We start from the raw sequence: 17,890 nt of genomic DNA on the forward strand, positions 1-17,890 counted from the left end.
TTGGCCAATCCTCTAATTTATTTAGGTCCTTCTGTATCCTATCCCTACCTTCCAGGTTATCTACCACTCTCCCAAGCTTAGTGTCATCTGCAAACTTGCTGAGGGTGCAATCTACCACATCCTCCAGATTGTTAATGAAAATGTTGAACAAAATCGGCCCCAGGACTGACATCTGGGGCACTCCGCTTGTGACTGGCTGCCAGCTAGACATGGAGCCATTGATCACTACCCGTTGAGCCTGACGATCTAGCCAGTTCTCTGTCCATTTTATAGTCCATTCATACAACCCATACTTCTTTAACTTGCTGATTTAACTTGCTGATTACTTGTTCTGTTCATTCCCTGTGAAGCACCTGGCATTGGCCATTGTTGGAAGACAGGATACTGGGCTAGATGGACCACTGGTCTGACATAGTATGGCTGTTCTTATGTTCTCATACAGTGACATTCACATATTGTCTTACTTTGCTGTGGTCTTCAAAGAATATATAAAAAATATAAAATTAAACCCAATACATTTAGAGCAACTTAACAATGCATGTTACAACAGATTAAGTCTTATATCTCCTATAAGACATGTTTTTTATATTGTAGTGGCTAGAGGAAAAGAGCTAGGTCCTCACTTGGTGTAAATCAGCATTGCTCCATTAGAGTCAATTGACCTCCACTGATTTTAAAAGGATACTACTTTTTGGCTCTTTTGACAATGAAAGACTTCTTAATGTAAATCAATCAAATAACTTACAGTGTAGAGTATTTATATTTGAAAGTACTATCTAAAACTTTAACCAGTAACAAAGTCCCTTTGTCCTTTCTTTCCTTACCTCGAGTAAGGAAAATCTGGGATAACTTGTCTGTGATCACATGCAACCATGTGGGAATCTTCCATATAACTACAGTATGGTTATTATTTGACTATGGTACTTTCTGGACATCTTGGTTAATTTTGCAAAAGACAGAGAAGCAGGTGCATAACTGTCAAAACCTACAGAGAGAACGGGGAGTATCCATTTAACTAGTTAAAAAAAGATAAACTCTTTCTTTTTCAGGTATGATTGATCTATGCCAGGCATTTATATGCTTGACTCATTTTACAGATTTCAGTATGAAAGCAGAAGATTTCTGTCTTAAGTCAGAAAAGTTTCCCATACTAAGAGATCTGCTGATTATTATTCATGAAGCTACAATTTTAGTTGTGTGGAGAAAATATTTAGCAGCTAATAGACTTTGAAAATAACATGCTTATTAACATAACTTTAGCTGATAGCACTGGTACCTGTATAGAATGCCCCAAAATAAATTATTTACTTAATTTTTTTGAAAAGTATAAATAATCTGTTTTGCCGTGGCTAATCATAGCTATCAAATAAAAATGAAGTTATAAAGATATTTGGGGTCCTCATAAGGAAATAATTCAACTGGAATCTGAGCGCAGAAATTCTTTTGAGGAACCAGACTTCAAGATGGGCGTCATATAATATAGAACATTATACTGTACCACAGAAGGACACTGGGATCATAGATCAACCAACAACCAGTTTGTCTTTCCAGTAACTAAGAACATACCCTTCCTCTTTGCTGATGTGCAGACAAAGATCACGAAGCACACTACAAATGTGCAAAATTTTCTTTTCAATTAGTATGACACTTGTAGTACTCTAGGAGAAAGAAAGGAAACATACTATTGCCTTTCTGTTCTTTAATCATCATTTGTGCCCCTGTCTTCAGAGTTGACTCACTAAAGAGGTTTTATATAAGTTACTTATAATTTTCACTGTAGATCTTTCATATGCCTGATAAAAGAATTGAAGAATTACCAGCATGTAAATGAAATGGAGGAAATGGTATAGAGAATTTAAATATGAGGATAAGAAACCGCTCATTGTATGCCCATACATGCAGTAATCATATTAGCAACAGCTTGAATTTATAAGGTGCTTCATGTAAGGAGACATAAAGGGCTACCATTGTAATATACTCACAAAGAAGAAACAAAATGAAAGGACTGTAGAGAATTGCCATGGCATACATGATGTCAGCCTGCTCTCCCAAGCAGGGATTAGATACTTGTTTCCTCCTTCATCCTGAGGCAACAAACACATTTCACTGTTTGGTCGAACATCCTTACAGCTATTAAAATATTTTTATCTGCTTTCACAAAACCTTTTCCCACTAGCATTTTTGTCTGTTCACTGTGTGTCAGGTACCATGTCTTGACATTTGTTAGGTAATTATCCAATCCGTTTACTTAGAAATAACCTTCACTGCATTTCATAACAATCTTTGGAAGGTGAATGACCATAACACAAAACAGCAGGTTTTCTTAACCCATTCAATTCCCATTTCTACATTTCACTCAGGGTAATTTCCAAATGCCCCACGCAGCAGTGCACTTAATCACATGCTGAAATGTTTTGCTGCATGGTGGTCTACAAGCAATAGCTCTGTTTGAAAATACTGTACTTCTTGCCCACATGTGACTGAGAAATTCTTTCAAACACCAGGTAAATTTTTTTCAAAAGCACCTAAATAATTTAGGCATTTAGGAGCCTAAGTGTAAGTTCACAGGTATCAAAGCTGGGCCAAGGGTTCCCAGGCAACCCTCTCACCCTGGCTACCCACTCAGAACTATGGGAGGTAAGGGATTAGCAGAGCTCTGACCCCTCCAGGAGGCACCGCCCACAAGGATCCTGACTGGGAATGATGATCAGCCCCAATGTTTGGCCAGACCAGATTATTTAAAACAGAAGGAGGCATAGGAAGTTTTCAGAGCAACTAAAACTTTCTGACTGGCTGCTGCACTGGAGCTATCTCTTGCTTTATCTCCAGTTTCTGATTCTGTCTCTGAACCCTAACTTGGACTTTCTCAGACCACTAGGCCTGAACAACCCTACTCCAACCACTAGGTAAAAGTGTCCAGGTCCCTGTCCTGACAGCTTGCTCAGATCCTTAATCCCTTGAAGGGATTGGCTCAGCCATGCACAGATCCAGAGCTCCTACCACCCTAACAGGCACCGGCATCACATAGGCATATAACCCACCTTCAGGCAGACAACCAAGTGACAAAGACAGCTATGCAGTTGACTCCTAGAAACCAGACATTGCAGGGGCAAGTGCTCCAACTTCACACTGGGAATGCTGCGCTTCAGACTTGACCTTCTGCACCTCCTCCCCCCCCTCCGAGCCAGCATCCATCCTCATCCTGCTGGAGTACTTTATCAATGATTGCCAAAGATTTAAAAATTTAATGAATAAGTGCAGCCTCCAGTTCCTGCTTCACCTGCAGACAGAGTCCTCTGAAGTGGCCAAGGTAGGCCTGGTAGTCAGCTCCTGACTGGAGAAGCATTTTCGAGACTGTCAGGTCAGTGTTATCTAACTGGGGTGCTTTCCAGTGAGCGGCATCAACCATCTTCATTGATCCCAATCATGTTTGTCTGGTGGAAGCAGTCCTGCATAAGCTCCAACAAGGGCAAGGTACAGCTACCTCCTACGCAGCACATTTCCACTGGCTCACATCAGATATAGCCTGGAATGAGGCAGACCACCAATACCAGTTCTGCTGGGGCCTGCGAGATGAATCCATGGATAAACTGGCCTGGATTAAGACCTCAGGTCTGATCTCACCATCATTTTGAATTGAATCCTCTCCTCCAAAGCACTTGTAACCCCTTCCAGGTTGGTATCATCCAAAAACTTTATAAGTGTACTCTCTATGCCAGGGGTGGGGAACCTTTTTGCTGTCAAGGGCCTGATGGTGGCCCTGGCGGCGGGGGGGGATTCGGTGGCAGGGGACGAATTCGGCGGCGACACAGTTCCTTGTGGGGCGGTGTCCGCCGCCGAAATGCCGCTGCCGTTTCCGCCTTTTCGGCAGCGCAGTTTCACGGCGGTCGCGGGGTTCCGTGGGCCAGTAACCGCCTCCGAACTCCCCCCCCCCGCCGAAAATGGGCAGATGGCGGCAGGGTTTCGGCAGCGCGCACTTCCCGCCCACACGGAGCGCCGCCGCAAAGGCCAGAGCGAATGTTTTCGCGGGCCTTACGAAGCCCGACGCAGGCCGGATCAAATTCTTTCGTGGGCCGGATCCGGCCCGTGGGCCGGAGGTTCCCCACCCCTGCTCTATGCCATTAACTAAATCATTGATGAAGATATTGAACAGAACCAGACCCTGAACTGATCCCTGTGGGACCCCACTTGATGTGCCTTTCCAGTTTGACTATGAATCATTGATAACTATTATCTGGGAATGGTTTTGCAACCAGTTATGCACCCACTTTGAAGAAGCTCCATTTACGTTGTATTTCTGTTAGGTTCCTACTTAATGCGTTTGTTGTGTAAAGAGTAAAAGACACAATGTAAAGGTGTGTGTTCTGAAGGATCTGGAAGAAGTGGATGCTCTGCACCAAGGAGTTGGTATTGTGTTCCAACAGTAGGGTGCAGCATAAAAGTATAAATGGAACGCGGCAAATCTGTAGATATAATTTTATATCTGCTGATATTCTCTTTATATCCATGGATCATGTTTGTGGCTCGTGGATGGATGCAGATCCAGATTTTATATCTAGAGCCAGGAAAATCTGCAGATATCTGCTTTATATTCATGGATATCCACATACCATGTTTGTGGATCACAGATCGGATGCAGATACAAAATTTGCATCTGCGCAGGGATCTAATTATAAAAGGGCAAAATGAGTGAGAGGACGATAAGAGGGGAGTACTGAGATGAGCTTCATTCATTCAGTGTAGTAGCAGTTGTAAGAAAATATGGGTAGGAAACGAGTTGTATAGGATATTAAAGGAGAGGATGAGAGGCTTAGATGTGTGAGATAGCTTCTCTTGCTGTGTTCTGGAGATTGGAAGGAAGCAAGAGAGGAAGGAGGAAGGCCAGAGAGGAGTGGGTTGTAGTGATTGTGATAGATAAACCAAGTCATGAACAAGCATTTTAGCTGTAGGACAGTCTAAGGTTTGGAATTCTGAGATGTTATAAAGACCAGATGCAATTTTTGTGACAGTTCCAATGTCATCAATAATCACAGTGGGGTTGTAAGAGGGGATAATCTTGCCAACAGTTTTGGAGAAGGGAAGTAGAACAAAGTGGTTAAAATAAGATGCACAGATTACTAGGCTTTTTTATAATTTTTAGAGGTTAAAAAAGGTTTGGGTAGCTTTCTTAAAAATTCATATTCATTTTTGTTTCTTTGATTTCCTGCTTCCATCAAGAAACCAAATGATAGTGCCCAAATGCTGGAAGCCTGTTCTTGCAGAATCTCTTGCCTGACAAAAAACAAGAAGTACCAGCTATGTCTTTATCAAACTCGAACTCGTGAAATTTCTAGCCCAGTTTTGCTAGAGATTTAAGAAATTCAAATAATTCATGTCAACATCCAGATGGTCTGGTTGTTTGTCCATGTCGACCCTGCACCCATCATTAACAATTTTGTGTGCACTCGGTGGCTGCTTTGATTAGTTTTGCATACTAAAATATTAACATTTTAATATTATGGTAAAGTTTGTGTATATAACCATATTACTCACTTAGCCACCGGCCTTTCAGGAACTTTTGTAATCATTATTTCAAATAAATACACATTTTACATCTGTTCTTTTTTCCCATCTGAGTTTTTTATTCATGTTATGACTAAAAGAAAGTGAGTGAGAGAGATCCCGCCAGAGTATATTAAGAATAAAAAAGGACTTTAGGGCTAGATCCTGCAAGATGCTGAGTCCTCTGATCCTAATCCAACAATACACTTAAGCATGTACTGAACTTTTTACACGAGTACTTTCATTAAAGTAAATCCCTTGGCTGGATCAGGGCCAGAGTTCTCAGCACTTTGTAGGACTGAGCCCATAATGTCACATGAAAATATAATTTATATGAAAAATACACCCTAAACAATGTATTTGTTCTTAAGACATTCGAGAAGCAAGGATGGAAATAGGCTAAATCTATTTTTATGAATAGGGCTCTTATTTTTTCAGCATATTTTATAGAATGGTCTATTTTAGCACGTACAGTTTAGAGACAATTTCGGCATGAATATTTTAGTATTTCATATCCAAACGTGTATTAAAGAAGAAGAAAAATGGATAAGGGATTTTCTTATCATAAAGATACAGACCACAGTGCTAAAAATACGGTAACCAGGAAACTCATGTAATATAGATCTGATCAAAGCAAATTCCTAAGGAATCCAAGTTAGCAAGTGATCAGTTCAGCCATATACAAATGTTATAGCTACAAAAACAGCCATGGTTAAAGTCTCATTTTAAATGTCAATTTAAACAAGACATAATTAGAGTTAATTAATCATATAGAAGACATCTCTGGAATTGGAAAGAAGGCCAAATTTGTGATAACTGTTCATTGTTTTAAAGTTTAATGATGATGATGATTTTTGGTTAGCGTTCAAAAAGGCACAATCAGATTGGGATTCAATAATGTCAAACTAGCAGACCCATAACTATTTATTAAAGAAAGAATAGCCACAAAGGGCACATATGAAATGTTTTGATGAAATTAGTTCTATTTTCTGCTTTATAAAAGTAATAATGAATCTAAAATTATTCTTGTAGAAAAAGCAAAGCAAAATAGCAATGGGAACAGGCCACCAGCTAAAATGATAGGAAATTATAAGTAGAGATGAAAGTAAAGCAAAACGCTGGTGTCAAATCCCCTGTTTATTAGAGAGGTTAAGATTCAGACCGAAACCCTGCACCTCTAATTATAAGGCTGTTTACTCTATGACTTTGTCAGTGAAATAAAAACAGAATTAGTGGCAGTGCTCCATGTGTTACTATATAATACAAAATGTATTAAGGACAGATACTATTTTTCTTCTTCGTTTTGGGTTAAGTATATGTATTGATCTCAGAATCATTGCAGCAAAATGTGAATGATGCATTCTTCTCTATTCCAAAGATTGTTTGCAATCTGTAGGAATGAGAGATTTCCGTGGTTGTTTTACCTCCTTGGAATGCCTTAATGTCTGTTGTGCAGACACTTCAGACTAATTTTAGCTTTCAAATCCAGGTTGAAAGCACAGCCTTTTGATAAGCAGTAGCTTTTACTGCTTATTGAATTTTATGTCAGATGTTAGCTTCAGCTGTATTTCATTGCTTTGATTAGTTTTATTATATAAAGCACCTTGTGATGCTTTGCCTGATAGGCTCAATAAAAAAGAGACTATGGTATGAAATGGAGTATCCTCCTCCCTCTTCCTCCCCTCCCAAGCACAGAGAAAATATACCAAGTTATGTGCTATTTGCTGCATAGACCACACCCAGAAAAAACACATAAAGTCCATCAGTATCAGACCAAAGACTAAACATAGATTTCTTTAAGTTTCTTCCTCCTCTTACCGTTTCTTTCCCAATTAGTTTTAAACCCAGAGTAGCCAATTAATTACATCCTTTGCAAGAGACCTTTTTCTGCTTTAAATCCATTCAAATCCTGCCTCTCCCTAATCTATTTAAATAGCGTTAAGTATTCAAATTTAAACTGTAAATAGTTTGCAAACAGTTGTTTTAATTATTAGAGAAAGACTCCTTTTATATGTTTATAAAGCTTCCCCCAAAGTGTAGTTTTTAAAAGTAGCGTTTCCATCCATATGAAAAGAACCAGTCTCATGAGGAAGGCAAACAACAATGAATCTTAAAAGAGACCTGCAAAGGAAAAGAGAAGCACTTTATTCTAATAGTTTCTTATGTCTTGTGTTTGATAAGTGTTAATAAACACAGGCTAAATAAAAATCATTTACCTGCTCAGTTAACCACATTTTAATTCTTTGGTACCTGTCACAATCCTGGTGGTTCTGCAGTCATCCATGGTTTTCAGGGATCACAGGCAAGCTTAATTCAGGGCCTTTGTGCATGTGCATAATGATACAGTTTTTAAGTCATGATTATGTATTTTTCCTACATAATCCCTGAATGGAAATCATGGGTGGGTATAAAGCAGCCACTTGCACTGGTCCTAATGTTGCTTTCTGGATGTGTGCCATTATGCATTGCATAACAGCAGCATCAGAGCGTCTTTATGTTACATCTGCCTATAATGGCCATAAGACCTCAATACCTAGCCTAGGATCAGCATCCGTGTCCACAGGTATATGGTAAAAGATATTCCTCAACTCAGATGAGCTGAATATTACAATATTAATGGAATTTTACAGTATTAATTAAACAACAATATGAAACAAACAAATGGGAGAGAATGGGGCAATAATACTGAAAGCGTGATTACATGTGAGCACTGTTTTTCTTTGCTAATGCAGACAAATTAATAGGTTAGCTGCAATAGTCTCATCTTGCTACCTGCCAGCTACCTTATTTCTTATCAACATCCTCTTTGCTTGAACTGATGAAAAAGAAAACGCAGGCCATGCTTGGCATTCAGTATTTAGGTACTATGTGAAAATAATCTGTGGTTCATAAATTGTGAGGTTAACAAGAATATGCATATAAGAATGAAAGGAAGCTTGTAACAGTTCTGTATGTTGTACTACATGGAGAATGTGTTTTACTTGCAACATTATCTGCACTTAGATAGGAAATATCTAAGTATCTAATATCTGATATCCCTGTGTGTGGCTGCATATCTTTAAAGATCAGCTATGAAGGAGGTATGAGTATGGAGTTTTAAAGTGTCTCTCTCACTCACACAAACTGGAATATTGGATTTCAACTCATTTTAAAAATTCAAACTCTTTCCAACTCTGAAACTGTGCCTTTCTAACAAGGGTTGGAAGCTTTTTATTAGCAAAACAGTTGCTAGTGCTATGGACCCCTATCCTGCCATCTCTATTCAGAGCCCTCAAGGATGCTTTGCCATTGAGTTCCAAGGGAGCAGGCCCATCGTCACTATAAAGCCAAGCACCCACTGATTCCAAAGTGAAGCTTCACTGAAGTCAATGAGCTTACACCAGTGTCACTAGGATGAGGATATGCCCAAAAAGAGTGTTGCTTGGATCAGCAGTGAATGTCTGATCTTGCTCCCATTTAAGTCAATGGCTCTGTTCTCATTGATTTCAATGTGGGTAGGACGGGGCTCTGAATAAGGATTTCAGGATTTGGCTCAATAAGAACTCTATCCTGCAAAATGCTAAGCACTGTAGCCTGATCCAGCAAAACAATTAAGCCTGTACATAAAGTTAAGTAAACAAATAGTCCAATTGAACTCAACAGGGATATTCACATGCTTAAAATTTAGCACACACTTAAGTGTTTTGCTGGAAGTGTTTGGGCCCCCCACTACAAAAAGGATGTGGACAAGTTGGAGAGAGTCCAGCAGAGGGCAACAAAAATGATTAGGGGGCTGGAGCACAAGACTTATGAGGAGAGGCTGAGGGAACTAGGCTTGTTTTGTCTGCAAAAGAGAAGAATGAGGGGGGGATTTGATAACAGTCTTTAACTACCTGAAAGGGGTTCCAGGGAGGATGGAGCTAGGCTGTTCTCAATGGTAGTAGATGAAGAACAGGGAGCAATGGTCTCAAGTTGTAGTGGGGGAGGTCTAAGTTGGATATTAGGAAAACGTTTTTCACTAGGAGGATGGTGAAGCACTGGAATGGGTTACCTAGGAAGGTGGTGGAATCTCCATCTTTAGAGGTTTTTAAGCTGAGGCTTGACAAAGCCCTGGCTGGGATGATTTAGCTGAGGTTAGTCCTGCTTTGAGCAGGGGGTTGGACTAGATGACCTCTGAGGTCCCTTCCAACTCTAATATTCTATGATTCTAATAGGATAGTGTACTCAACAGTCAGCATCCTGCAGGATCAAATCCTACATAAGTGAGGGAGTGTAAAACATTTTCTTGTAAATAGGTTTTGAGAATTTGAAATTTTCTGCAACATTTCTACCATTGCTGTTAACTGTTACATTAATGATATGTGTGTTTGTACAGCGCTTATTAAAGCCAGACACTTTTCCAGGGAACGTGACACAGGGCAGAATTAAATGAGATAAGAAAAAGCTATTATTAGGTGCAAATATTATATTCTTGTGAAGTGGAACACAGGAAAAAGTACCCCGTTATATCATGATTCTCACAATAAATATTTAAAAAGCAATCTGAGTTAAAGCTTCAGCAGATCATATAGGAAAGAATGAATGTCTTTGCGAATAGCTACTGTAACCAACACTATTTTTTTAAAAAAGATTTTAAATTCCTTCTCCTTTTATATTAATTACAGTATCTGGACTTAATGTTACATTTATAATATATTGGGAGGAGACTTGGCTCAGAAACTATAGGATCATTGTAGCAGTAACATTCTGCACAGAACCCTGAGTAATTGTCATAGGGAAGTTACCTATATAGCACTTTCACACAATTTATTTATATCTATTTAAAAAAAAAAAAAATCAAATGCTATTTCATTCCAGTTTCTAATGCTTCTTTTCCAGATATCTAGGCCAGATTCACAGAGGTATTTTGGCATCTAACTCCCAGTGAATGTGGATCCCATTGATATAACTACAGTAAACTAGCATATTTAAATAATAACAATCCCCCTTTAAAAACAACAAAAGAAAACAAGAATTGAATTATTACTAATTATAGATTACACTCAGAATGTTCAGAGGATTTGCGCAGTCCTTATATCACTCCACCGAAGTTTGGATTAATCTTGAAGCCTGTATGATTTTTAAACATCCCTCTATCTGCTCCTGTACATAGCTGAATGTTTGTCAAAGCGTTCTCAGATGCTTTAATTTACATTTTCTATGTTGGAATTAACTCCCTGTGCAAAAGTCCTTATTCAGAATGTTTTATAAGAAACAGAAAACATCTAATCAAGTTTAGAAATCCTTGATTGAAGCCAAAACTAGCAGATTTGAACATGAGGAGTAGTTTTGGCACCTGAAATCCTATGGTTATAGAATTCAAATGGTATTGTCTGAACAAGATTAATCAATCTGATTAATTGAGGCCTTTTTGGATTCATGAACAGTCATAAACTATTATTGATTTCTGTGAATGTATTTATTGTTTGTAAGCGTTCTCTAAATTGCTGGACAAATAGGACAAAATTGTCTCACCCACTCCTATCCACTTTGCATTGACTGGGAAGTACAAATTAGTGGGGAATAGGGCTGAGGATCGAGCCCTGCTTATTCAAGTGATTTGCCAAGTATTTTCCACATTTCAGTGGAGTCCTGTGACTGAATGCTTGGCCCATTATGTTCACTACAATTATTGGTTATTCACTATCCACAATTCATAGAGTATGATTGGTCACATGGTATTAGTTTTGCTCCCTGACTGAGTGATTGAAATTTTTGGACAGAAGAATGATGAATAATAGCAAATACTGCATTTCTAGCATAATTTAATTCACCTTTTGCAACAGTTTTCATGAATATCGATGGTTGTCTGGAGATTCATGAATAACAAATAGAAAGGTCTCCTCTGAGTAGCATCTGATCATATTCAACTAATTTATTCACAAGTATTCTAGCACATCTGTTTTTCAGTTTCAACCAGCTCTAACCAAGATCTTCAGGGGGAGAAACTGATATGACCCTCAGGAATCAAATCAAATAGGATTTGTTCAAGAGCTTGTACTAAAAGAGGAATAGCATTTCATAGGATACAATGTTAGCTAAATTAAAAAGCCATAATTGTTACCTGATTGAGGAAAACCCATCGAGGGGATGGGAAACTTTGCATAGTTCCCTTTGTTCTTTTCAGGGAAGTGTGTGTTTCATTCTCAAGAGGTTCATGGAAGAAGTGGGGCCCAGATCCACAAAGGTACTTAAGCTCCCTAGGCTTAAACTCCCTAAGCACCTTAGGGCTAAGTCCCAGTTTTGGCTCTACTGCCAAAACTCCCACCAAACCCTGAAGGTGTCTAAACTCACTCAGTGCCTAAGTTTTCAGGGTAAAAGTACCATAGACATCCTGCCTCTGGGCATGTACATTGCTTTCTCCTACTGGGTGCTCAGAAGCTTATCAGATTCACAAACTGGGGAAAGATAGATGTTTGTCTGCCTAAGTCACATGCAGGCTTAGAGACCACCTACCATATTGGATAACAGGGAAGGTGGAAGGAAGAGGAGCTAGTGCCCACCTTATAAATTTTAGCCCAGTGGTTAGAGGACTCACTTGGGATTAGGGAGACCCAGGTTCAATTTTCCCCCAGGGAAAACTGGCAAAGGCTCTAGGGTTTTTTTTGTTTGTTTTTTTTGTTTTTTTGCCTTCCTCTGTAGCATGGGGCACGGCTCACTTGCTGGTGGATTCTCTGTACCTTAAAGTTTTTAAACCATGATTTGAGGACATTAATAACTCAGTCATAGGTCTATTACAGGAGTTGATGGGTGAGGTTCTGTGGCCTGCGTTGTGTAGGAGGTCAGATTAGATGATCATATTGGTCCCTTCTGACCTTAGAGTCTATGATTCCCCCTCTCCGCCACAACGAAAGGATCTGAACTGGGATTTGCCACATCTCAAGTGCGTGCTCTAACCACTGAGCTATGGGATATGCTGATGGGAGTAAGGGAGGAGAGGGCTCCCTCAAGCTATCCTGTTAAAATTGTTCAATTGTGGCTAAATAATCATTGGAGCAGGGGGACTGGATTGGACTTCCACTTTCTAGGACGGTGCCCTAACTACTGGACTCGAGTCATTCTCTCTTTTGTGCATTCTCTCTTCCTGGCCCAATGACTGTTCCACTGTGGATGACCATTTAAATAGTCATTGGGCACGAAGTGCCTAAGTCATCGGACTGCAGGTAGTTGATTCCCATTCATGTATCTCTAAGCAAAGATAGATACCTGTATGGAGCCCATAATGAGGCACCTATCTCTGCGAGACTGGTGGGGCTTGGGCATGGCCCTGTGTTGACTGAGGAAACAGTCTTTGATAAGGCCTATAGCTCACTAGTCATGAGCCAGACTTCCATAATTCTTTATGGTCATGCTAAGAAGGAAAAAATACAAGCTTGTTAAATTTGATAAGATATAGTGACTTTCAATACAGCGCCCTTCTCTTTTGACTGAGCAAGCAGTGTCTTAACCACAGTTGATGGGAAGACATATAAATATAATGTATCAACAACAAATAATTAGTAAGTTGCAGATGTTAATTATGAAGTTTGGAAATTTATGAAATATGACCAAAAGTCTGGAAATGTATTGAAAAACAAGATATATTTCGGTCAGAAAAGGGGAATGTCTAGGAACTGCAATGGCAGACACCCTAAGAAATTACGGATATAATTGTGAGAAGCTATAAACAGGCAATCAGACCCAGACAGCACTGAAATCCATCTGTTATATTTGTCATCAGTTGCAAGAGTTGGTTCTCACAGACTTTGTAACATATGTGCCTTTCTGTTATGCACTGCACTACTAATTAATTAATAAATAGCTTTCAAAATTGGGTACTTCAGGTCTGTCGCTAATTACTAAAAAAGACTGAACCTGTATTGGTAACTCCCATCACTGGCATCTCCCATTGGGTAGCTTAGGGAGCTCCTGGCCCTAGCATGCTGGGTTTTGTGGAACACATTCTAAGATGTTTATCTCTTCCCATTCATTGTAAAGGGAACCTAGACACCTAACTCAGGCTTTGTGAATCACAGTGTTGTTCCTTGGTTTTGCTAGGCCTCTAAAATTTAGGCACCACTCTGCTCTGCATTGCAAAGCCTAAGTTCCTTAGTGGATCTCACTCTAGGTGTTCTGGGCCTGTGCTGATCTTGTGGGATCCACTATATGTTATAGCTATCTGCATAGATGCCTTGTCCTTTCACAGTGGCTGTGGGTCCTTTAGCAACCTCTCAGGCTTTCTGGATGCTGCTACCCCTGGAAATCCCCTATCCTCTGACACCCGCTCAGATCCTTACAGTATGGAGAGGGTTATGCACCAAAATTAATAGCCTGGACACTATCAATTGTTGGGTTCCCTGGGAAGGCATTCAGGGGTGGGCACGTGAGTTCTAGTCCCAACTTTGCTGCTTACCGACCTGGGTAAGTTACTTCATGTGTATCATCTCTGACCCTTTGTTTGTCTTGTCTTTAGACCGTAAGGAATTTAGGACAGGGAATGTCTCTTACTGTATATTTTTACAGGACCTACTACAATGGGATCACAACATCGATAGAGGGTCTGTAATACAAACATTTGCAGTTAATAGTAATAATATTGCATAAAGGATCAACACCATGAACAGTAGCCATCTCACTGGATCCACCCCTCCCTAACCTTTCCCGAGCTGTGAAGCTCAATCTCACACAGCACCTTCAATATGGTCCCCTGCTGGACAAGCCTGCCCCTTCCTACCAAACCACGCACAGATCTGCAGCCCCTGGATTTTGGTTGGGTCCAGTGAGAGAGGAATGTTTGATTATAAAGTGGCAATCACTCCTGCCATAACAGAATCAGTTGGGGATTCATTCTTTCCTTGCAGATAGGCTAGCGTAGGATAGGGGTTGATTTTTCCTTTGATTAATTTAATATCACAAATCTCTCTATTTCCATTGAAGAGATGGGGTGAAATATTTTACTTAAATTTTTGTTTGGTGTATTTGTAATGTCTTTGTTAAATTAAGCATCCCCTCCCCAATCATATACACAGAAAACATTAAGTTGGGGGGACTTAATGACTTTTCAACTTGAGATCAACAACTGTAGTTCTTCAATGTTTAAACATGGCTTTAATATTCCTCTAGCTCTGGTTGTTAAGAAAAGCAAATGAAATTAATCTGAAAATGCAATACATGCTTGAAATATCTTTCAGATTGATGACAGGAACTAGCAGTGAGATTGCAAGTGCACTGATTGCACACACAGAAGAGTGTTATATTCTGACAGATAATCCTGAACCTATAAAGTTGATGTTTTAACGTAAAAAGAATATTTTCCCCCTTGAGATAAAATGACATCAAATACCATCTGTGCTGCCTGTAATTTTAGCCATAAATCTTTGTTGTATTTATCAGAGATTTGTTTTTCAAAATAGCTAATTTTAGTCTCAGATTCAGCCACACACTAATTTCCTTGTTTGTTTCTCACTGAGAAGTCTGATATAACAGCTCCTCGCATAAAGGCTTTGGCAATTGCCCAAAACAAAACCAGCTCATCTCCTTGCATGGAATTCGTTTCCTTGATAGGGCTGGGACTGAGAATAATTAAATACAGCGAAAAAAAGATTTTGTCTCCACGTGGCAGAATAAGGAGATAAATGGATGGGAGAACAGAGACAGATGGAAGGAAAGCATGGTCGAAGTGCAGAGAGCACAACTAATAGATATGGTATACGAGAGATCTCGAAGCCAAATGGAAGGTCAAATGCTTTCTTTTGCAAGTGGACATATCATTAAACATTGGATTGGGGTGCTGTGGAGAGAACATGAAAGTAGTGCTGTGTTTGTGGCATGTGCTGCCCTTCCTCTTAGGTCATATTGAAGGTGCTGCGTGAGATTGAGTTTCACAGCTGGGGAAAGGTTGGGGAGGGATGGATCCAATGAGATAGCTGCTGTTCATTGTGCTGTTCCTTTTTGCAACATTATTATTATGAACTGCAAGTGTTTGTATTACAGAACCCCTGTTGATGTTGTGATCCTATTGTATTAGGTCCTGTAAAAATGTACAGTAAAAGATGTTCCCTGCCCTAAATTCCATATGGTCTAAAGACAAGACAAAGAATGGTGAGAAATGACGTGGGTGAAGTAACTTGTTCAGGTCGGTGAGCAGCAAAGTCAGGCACAGAACTCATGTCTCCTGCCTCCCAGGCTAGGGCCCCAGTCCCTTGTCCATACTGGATTCCAGCAGTTCAGTTGTCTGGTAATTTCATGCTGACCCAGCACTAACTGACATCCTGACCCTGTTAGGTGCTCTGTACCCCCAGTTCCCATTGATTTAAATCAGAGTGAAGAGCACTCAGCATCTCCTAGCATACATCTTTATATGGCCTCCACTACTATAGCATCTGAGCATCTCTCTGGGCTTGTCTTCACATACTGTAGCACTCTAGTGAAAACACTACTACTGCAACGGGAGAGTTTCTCCCATCGGCATAGTTAATCTACCTGCTCAAGAGGCAGTAGCTATCTCAATGGGTAGCTATCTCAATTTCTCCTGCTGTCTGTATACGTCGGTATATCAGTCAGAGGTGTGGACTTTTCACACCTTCACAGCAGAGTTATATTGATATAGGTCTGTAGTTTAGACCTGGCCTCGGTCTTTAATGTATTTATTCCAACATCCCTGTGAGGTAAGACAGTATGATTATTCCCCATTTTATGGGCAGGGAACTGAGTCACAGACAGACTGAACAACTTGCTCAGGGTCACACTAGAAACCAATTGGTGGAGCTGACAATTTATTCTTGGTCTCCCATTCCCAGCCTCCATCCTAACTGCTGGGCCAACCTACCCCTCTGGCTGGCTCTAGAAGCTTGAATTTAATTGGGTAAAATACTATTTTTGTTTCAAGAGCTCAGTTATATATGAGATTGAATGTATTGTATATGTCCTGTCACAAACAGATTTGTTTGGCCAAATATTCATTGCAATTGTAATGATAAAGGAGTTGGACGTGTGGCTCAGAAATATGTTATAGTATATGAAAGTTCAAAGGACATGTTAATGTCATCAGCAGTGTTGGAGTTTTTTAAATACATGCACAAAACGTCTATCAACCACTCCAGGACATTAATGTGAAGAAAAGAAAAGCTTGTAAGTACACATTGTTACCTGGGATTTCTGAACCCGAAGCTCTTGGTAACTTTTACTCTTGGTGAGGTAGTGGTAGGATATAAATCCACGGGGACATGGAAAAACAACTCAAGTCAGGAGGGTTCAGGGTCATGTTTACTCCTCGAGGTCACTCACTTCTCCCTCCCCTCCTGGTCTGTTAGTTTTGCTAAGGTTTCAAAAAGGTCTCCTTTTAGCTGCCTTCAGCCACAAGCATAACAATTAGTATTCCAGTTTCGGGAAGTGGGCTAAGCACGTTACTGGGCTCTGAGCTATCAAAAATCTGCTGCTACAGTATCCTGAGCGGGATTGGGTACCTGCTAACATGTGGCAGAGCAAACCAGTCCAGGCAGAATTTTAATCATGGGGTAAGTGTATGAAAAGGTAACATATACTATTTGTATAGAAGTTCTTTATTGAGTTCTAAGAGGAGGTAGGAAGGCAAAATCCAACGGCATGATATATGCAAAAGGGTTGGTTTCTCCTTTTAACTATCTCGAAAGACTAAGAGATGTAGGTGTTTTTTACTTTGTGTTAATGTGATGATAGATATTTCTTTGAAGGTGGAAGAAGCTGTAGCATTTGCAGGTGTCTGTGAGACTCCATTTTGGGTCAGCAGGAGGGCGCTGTTGGGGTGGGGATGAGAGACTTCTAAACTGGTCTCTAATCCCAGTGTGCTCACTTCAGTTTGGAGTTCTGTCTGGTCAGAAGCCAGCTGTGGCCCTTGGATTCTCATTTCAATTTGGGGGAACTGACATATTTTAGAATCTTATTCCAGACTAGGAGTTTAGTTGAACTCAAATGCTTGTATTAGTTTTAGGAACCCACTTCATTCCTGAGGGCCAGTTCCAGTTCTAGAAGCTTAGTGGGGGTTAGGAGTTCTCCCACCTGTAGGTCATTTCAGGAAATAGTTTTAATTAGAAGCCTCATCCTTAAAGGGGATTTATTTAGGGGTGTTTATTCTCTATGATGCTGCTAGTGTAATATGGTAAATTAAATTAACACATTCTAGGGGATCTCAAACTAAAAATTCTTCATTCCACATATTAATAAACTCCTGAGTTTGTGCCCCTTTGTCCTTCACTGATCCTAGTCTACAGGCAGTTTGCTTGAGTCAGCAATTTTACATCTCAAAAAACCAAAATAAAACAAAGCAAAAAACAGAAACCAAACAGAAATAACGGTCCCTATTTGGGGGAAAGGT

The sequence above is a fragment of the Emydura macquarii genome, unplaced genomic scaffold, assembly GCF_026122565.2.
Source record: "Emydura macquarii macquarii isolate MOO-44397 ecotype Brisbane River unplaced genomic scaffold, CSIRO-AGI_Emac_v2 contig_2636, whole genome shotgun sequence".
Classification (NCBI taxonomy): Eukaryota; Metazoa; Chordata; order Testudines; family Chelidae; genus Emydura; species Emydura macquarii.